Genomic DNA, 7958 nt, shown 5'->3' with positions numbered 1-7958 from the left:
CTATAATGGGCCACGCTCATTGTACTGCCGGAGGTATAGAATCTCACCAAGTGGGTGACCTGCGGAGACACAGCCAGGCGGGCTACTGCCCGAGCCCGGGATCACCCCCAGATCACTGCTAACGCGCTGCCACGCGCCGCGCCAAGTTAGCATCAGAAGCTCCAGACGCTGGGAGTCGAAGCACATCAGTCCCACATCGAAAACAAGGAGAAGATCAACCTTCCCCTCACCTATAAAAGGTTCTGTCCTCTCTCCTCATTAATTACGCATTTACTACTCATTTGTTGCTATGCTGCCTGTATACAATAATTGACTTAGGCATCGGAGAAGTGAAGATCGCCCAACGCGGTCTCCCTCTGACGCCCTCTCTCTTGTGTTACAGCAAGCGGAAGTCATCAAATCCTCGGAGTAGCGGTCCGCCTACCGGACCCGCATTAAACGAATAATCGGCTACCGCCGGACTTAGAGCATTAACACCCTCCTTCCTTGTTTAGCTCGGTTTCTCATAGCCGAAGTAGGAAAATGTGCTAAAGTTGACTTTGCATTTCCATGCTTCCATCATTTCCTTTTCTCACATAATTCTCCATAGTAGACTTTATTTAGCAGCTAAATAATATATTTCAAACTTGTCAACAATATATAGCTTGAGCCACTGACATTGGCTCAATTTCTCCAAGACATGCCTTGTCAGGCCAAAATGCTCATTTTGGGTCCAAACACCTGGCAAGGTTTTTGACGAGGCAACATTAAGCATGTCCAACACCATATCATTTAGTGGTGGACATCTAAGGGAGAGTGTTATAAATATTATATAAATGTGGTTGTCCACTGTAAATATTCATTAGTTATGTCCTTATGATGTAAACATTACTCCTATATAAAGGGGTCAAATGAGAATGAAATACACACTTCTACCTCCTCCTACATTTTGTTTCTCTATTCTATCTCTCTCTAATTCTCTAGTTTATAACATTATAATAATGTTTTACAATTAAATACATATGTTAAAAAAAAATCGGTTTTCAAATAAACAGAAAAAGAAGTAGAATATGGTCCATTGAAATACATAAATATATATATATATATATATATATTTAAATAGAGCCAAATGTTTACTAGTTAACAAATTAAATAATTAGAAGATTTATAAGAATGGAGGCCGGGATAAGACACAGAGAGCAATACATGACCTTATAAATTTTTAAAGTTTTCCTTTTTAGATGTTATCAGTTTAGTCGAATTGGATAAGGACAAGAACCAGTTTTCACGAGCCACATATCTCAAGAGGTGGCGATAATCTCGAAATTTCTCGAAATATCACGAAATTTCAAAAATTTCTCCCGAGATTCTCTTGATAAGTCAAAGATATATCGAGACCATAACAAAACGGAAATATCGCTGAAATTTCGAGGATATTATCGATTTTTCCGTCCTTGCCATAAACCACAGAGGCCTCCGTTCGTTTTACATACCTTTCTAAAACATCAAGGGATCATATTATATAATTCAATCAAATAAATGAATAAAATTGATAAAAGTTAACCATATACTCGTTTAAAGAGACATTTAATTACAATTATCTACATGACATTTAAAATGTTTACTTTATTTTTTATTTTTGGAAACATTAATATTATATAATTGTCATGTGAATAACCCTAATTAAATGTCTCATTAAAAGAATATTACAGTAACAACCCTTTAAAAGCCTAAGAACACAACTAATTTTTTTTTTTTTTGAGAAGATGAAAATTCTATTAATAACCAAACAGATTACAAAACATTGGATCCATAGTTACGGGACCGTCAACATGAGTGACTTCCATGAGCCAAAAAGGCTCAACTCCTAACCAAATTTTACGCCCATACTCGCGAGCTACAAGGAGTAGCAACCAAACCTTTTCCGATACAACCCAGCCACCAACATTAAGATGAACTGTTTTCACCTATTAGAACACCGCGTCCCAAAACAGCCAGATCACGTGTAAAGGTGATTCACCATCACATTGATAACCATAAAACACCGACAAAAGACCAGACCATGACACAGCAGAACGACCATGATACCATAACAATGACATCGACACTCCACTAAAACACCCAAACGCTCGCTCAAGGGAGGAGGGACTTATTAATCCTAACCATGAACTAAAGAATAAAAGCCTAAAAAAACTTAGAAATAAATTGCCACAAAAAACTTTCCTTCTCTACAAAATCGACTCAAGCTTCACAGAATCAGCCACATCAAAGTTGGGATTGAGGTTGGTAAACTCGACCCCAATTATTTGACATCTAAGCCAATGACAAAACCAACCTGGAGAGAAACTCCATCTCTGAAATCTCCTTCCACTAATGTATTGGGACACGAGGGCCGGGTTTTGTGTGACCCGGCCCAACAAAAAAAAAGCAAAGAAAAAAGAAACATGCCCTGCGGCCCAAAAAAAAAAAAAGTGGCCCACAGCTGCAAAGAGAGAGGAAGCGGCTTAGTTTTTTCTCATGCACAAAAAACATCGCTACGCACGCCTGTATCAACACGCGCGTGCGCTAGGATAATAAACGTTCTCGAAACGGTATGTTTTATATATATATATATATATTTTTTTTTTTTGGCTGCCTTATTTATATTCCATTTTTGATATATTTTCTTATATGTGTTATATATATATTCATGGAACCTAAAGAATGAGCATTTTATATTTTTTATTTTTAAGCATGCTTTATACTTTATTGTTTATGCTTTTATTATATTTTGTTATTGAGCATGTTTAGTTACATAATTTTGTTCATTTGAAGCATGCCTTGTTATTTATGTTTTATATAATTAACTTTAAGCATGATTATATATTTTATTGTTTATGTTTATTATGAAATTTTGAGCATGTTTTTATTTTATTTACGCTTATATAAATTATGCTTACGCATGCTTTGTATTATGTTATTGTTTACATTTTATTTTATGAATGATATATTCTTGCTATTATTATGTGTAGTATATAATTTGTTGTATATTTGTGAAATTTGAGCATGCCATGTAGTTTATTTTTATATATGCTATATTTAAATGTGCTATGATTAATTTTAGGGTTATTATCACAAATGGTACCTGAACTTATCCTCTATTTTATCGATGGTACCTGAACTTCAATTTTGATCACAACTAGTACCCGAACTTTTCGATTTCATTTCAAATGGTACCTAGAGCCACTTTCGGTCAGTATTCCGGTCAAAAAAGCCAAATCCAAAAAAAAAATTATAAAAATAAAAATAAAAGTTCAAGGAAAGCCTATTACCAAAAAGATCATCGCTATGATCGCAACCCTTGAAATCACCAAAGATCATCATTATGATCGCCTCACATGCCCTTTTTAGTCAGAATAGTGACCTAAGGTGGCTCTAGGTACCATTTAAAATGAAATCAAAAAGTTTAGGTACTAGTTGTGATCAAAATTGAAGTTCAGGACCATCGATAAAATTGAGGTATAATTTTGGTAATATTTGTGATTTTTATGCAACATATCAATTCCGTTTTACCATGATAATGAAAATTCATGCTCATTATCCACACACAAACTTACTGTGATAAAGCATTTTCACATAGCATCGAAAGAAAAAAAATGTGACCATTACGAATTTTGGTCTTGAAATCTAATTCACATTTTTGGAAAATAATTTACGTGGATGTCTTTATGACTGCGTAACTTATATCTTCTCTCTTGTTTTATGTAGATGGTTGATCCAACTCGACTTGAGTTTGAAATTTTGGACTCAGAAGGACTTGAGTACCACCGTTGGGTTTCCGATGTATAAACTGCCTTTGTGGCAAAAGACTACACCGCCACCATTACTGACCCAAAAGATGATGAACTATCTAATAAGGTGAAAGCAGATGTCTTAATGTTTCTGATGCGACATATTGATCCTAACCTACGCTGGGAGTACCTTCAGTTGAATACACCCAAAGAACTGTGGGATGCCCTTAAGGGACGTTTTGAGAACATTCATGACACTTTGCTCCCAGAACTGGCTATTCAGTGGAATGGAATCTGCTTGCTTGACTATAAAAATGTCAATGACTTTTACAAGGACATGTTGTGCTTAAAGGCACGTCTCAATTTTTGTGGAAGGGAAATCACAGAAGATAGTATGATCTACAAGACTCTTGCCACTTTTCCTACTTTAGCGTTTATACTAGCGAACCAGTATAAGTTGGAGTATGACAACAAAAGAATCACAACCTTAAATAAGTTGATAAGCCTACTGCAAGTGGCTGAGAAACATAATGAGGTTCGCTTGAACAACAATGCTAGGACTACTGGGACAAAGAAAATTCTTGAGGCTAATTATGGAAAAATGAAAGGTGGAAAGAACTCCAATGCAAATGGGTTTGGACGTGCTGATCCCTACCCACGTGGCAACAATGCACCATGTGGAAAGGGACGTGGAGGTGGTGGAAACAAGGTGTAAAAAGGCACCTAAGAACTCTTTAGTCAAACAGGATAGAGTTGGCAATGAACCATGCGATAGGTGTGGAGTCATTGGGCATTGGTACAAGAACTGCCAAGCAAGCAACCTAGTTGCAGCCACTTACAAGAGGTATAGGGAGTCTAAAGAACAAGAGGCTCACTATATGGAAGAAGAAGGTCATGACCCAGATGTCAACTTCACAATTGCAGACTTTAATGGCAAAGAGGAACTTGCTAAGTCAATGGATACTCTCAATCTTGACTGATTTGTTTTATTCATTTTATTTTCCAAAGACAATTGTGAAAGCATAATGCCTCATTTTTAATTAGACTATTGCTTGGTCTTAAAGAATGGTTTGATGAATTAGATTTCTGAACAAAGACCTTGATTCGATTATCGTTGGCTTATTAATAAATTTTGAATTTTATTCTGAAGCACTAAATTTATTCAAATTTATTTACTACACATATTTACATAGTTCGAAATTGCACTATAAAGATGTAAAGCAATACATCTAGAGGAAAAATTATTAGAATGAAAAGATTATCATTCTACTAAAATAGAAATACTCTAAAGAATATGAGATATATTTAAAGTCACAGACACTCTATATGCACCAAGAGCTAATCGAACCTTGTTAAAGTTTCAAAGATATTTGTGCCAACGGTTATCATGTAAAAATATACTGTGAGAATGGACTTGAGTACATTTATATTACCTCTAATAAATGTGGAAGGAAACACATTTTAGATAAACTTATGAGTCAATCTAGTGGACTATACCTCACTACGATTCGGAACATTAATCCTATGCTGTCACCAATAATGAAATGTGGGACACTGACTCATACAGGCTTTGACATGATCTCCTAGGGCACCCCGGTCTTGACATGATGATCCGTATTTTAAAGAACTCATATGGACATCCCTTCTTTCGAGTGAAAAATAAAATGGAACAAAAATCCGTCACACTGCAAGGTGTCGGTCCTAGTACTGCTCAAATGCAGTCATTGCCTTCTGAAGTACCAAAAGCACTACCTCCCTCCCATTATGCCTCATTGACTATTTCAAAGGCAAATCACTCGTTTTGTAAAGCCTACTCTTTAGCAAAAATAGGATCGAGACCTTCCTATGCTAAAGATACAAAACAAAACATTCCATTCTTTCAAAAGATACAAAGAGATATCTGTGGACCTATCCATCCAGAATGCGGACCATTCAAGTACTTTATGGTTCTGGTGGATGCTTCGACACACTGGTCACATGTCGCTTTATTGTCCACAAGAAATGCTGCAAAACTCCTAGCACAGATTATATGTTTAAGGGCTCACCACCCTGATCACCTTATATAACAAGTCTATAAGGCTTGATAACGCTAGAGTTTACATCAAAAGCATTTGATGATTATTGCATGTCTATCGGGATCAATGTAGAGCATCCTGTACCCCATGTGCATACACAAAATGGAATGGCAGAAGCCACCATCAAAAGGCTACAAATAGTGGCTAGGGCATTGGTTATGCACACCAGCATGCTTATATCTGCATGGGATTATGCAATATTGCACGCAGCTTTACTTATTCGTTTCAGACCCACAACTAGCCAACCATTTTCTGCGTACCAGTTGGTAACTGGATATGAGTCTGGCATTTCACACTTACGCATATTTGGTTGAGCAGTATATATGCCTATTGCGCCCCCACAACGCACTAAAATGGGTCCTCAGAGACGATTAAGTATTTATGTTGGATATGAATCCCCAACAACTATCCTTTATTTAGAACCCTTGACATGCTATCTCTTTACCACTAGATTTGCGGACTGTCACTTTGATGAGACAGTCTTCCCGTCGTTAGGGGGAGATAGGAAAAATGATTTTCCAAGGGAACGACAAGAATTGTCGCGGTTTGTTCCCACTCTGTCTCATTTTGATCCCCACACTTCATAATGTGAAAGTGAAGTGAAAAGAATAATCGATCTTCAGAACGTAGCAGATTCGATGCCTGATGCGTTTACTGATATCGCAAAAGTGACGAGATCACATATACCAGCTGCAAATGTGCCTGTTAGGTTAGAAGTCCCCAACAAGGGGCACGATGCTGCAGATAGAGGCACTACAACCACACTTAGTGGAGGTGTGGTTGCGGCCGTGGCTCCCCAAAGGAAGAGGGAGAGGCCACTTGGTTCGATTGACACTCACCCAAGGAAGAAGAGGGCGAGTAAGGCACAAACCAATCATCAATGTATAGAATCCCTCTCATGAGATTGTCTCTGATTATAGTTATATCCATGAATCAATACTGGAGGACGCTCCGATGTTTAAAATGATTCCAGAGAACAAAGAAATCTAAAAAGATTATGAGAGTGCGAATGAGTTGATAGAAAGATCTTCCATACACATTGATGATATATAATGTTGCTCAAGGAATCATAGAGCATGATGATATCGAACCACGCTCTATTGCAAAATGTTAACAAAGAGCAGATTGGCCTAAATGGAAAGAAACAATCCAGGCAGAATTAGATTCTCTGACAAAGAGACAGGTATTTGGTCCGGTAGTGCTAACCCCACCAAGTGTAAAGCTTGTAGGCCATAGATGAGTCTTTGTCAGAAAGCATAATGAGAAGAATGAAGTCCTGAGGTATAAGGCTCGCCTTGTGGCGCAAGGTTTCTCACAACGCCCAGGAATTGATTACGAGGAGACATACTCTCTAGTAATGGACGTTATAACGTTCCGCTACTTAGTTAGCTTAGTAATTTCCAAAGGACTGGAAATGCAACTCATGGATATGGTTACTACATATCTCTATGGGGATCTAGATTCAGAGATATATATAAAAGTGCCTGATGACCTTACATTACCCAAGTCAAGTGACTCTAAGCCAAGGTGTGCTTTTGCAATTAAGTTGAAACGCTCACTTTACGGAATGAAACAATCCAGGAGGATGTGGTAGACCCGTCTAAGTGACTACTTGATTGGGAAGGGATATAAGAACGATGAAGTATGCTCATGCGTATTCATAAATAAAACAAGTTCCGGATTTGCAATTGTAGCAGTATATGTCTATGATATGAACATAATAAGTACTCTCGATGAAATAAGAGAAACCGCGAGCTACTTAATTGAAATACGAATTTGAGATGAAAGATCTTGGGAAAACTTGATTATGTCTAGGTCTTGAACTAGAACACCGAGTTTTGTGGAATAATAATCCACTAGTCTGCGTATGTCCAAAACTCAGGCAATTTAACATGGACAAAGCGCATCCTGCTAGCACTCCCATGATCGGTCGAAGCTTGGATGCTAAGAAAGATCCATTTCGTCCAAAGGAAGATGACGAAGAAGTGTTGGGAGTTGAAATTCCGTATCTAAGTGCAATAGGCCCATTATTGTACTTAGCCCAATGTACTCGACCAGACATTGCATTCTCAGTGAACTTGTTAGCTAGATTTAGCTCAGCGCCAACGCAGCGTCACTGTAATGGTATCAAGAA

The sequence above is a fragment of the Rosa chinensis genome, chromosome 2, assembly GCF_002994745.2.
Source record: "Rosa chinensis cultivar Old Blush chromosome 2, RchiOBHm-V2, whole genome shotgun sequence".
NCBI lineage: Eukaryota > Viridiplantae > Streptophyta > Magnoliopsida > Rosales > Rosaceae > Rosa > Rosa chinensis.
The sequence above is the reverse complement of the archived record's forward strand: the minus strand, read 5'-3'. Positions refer to the sequence as shown.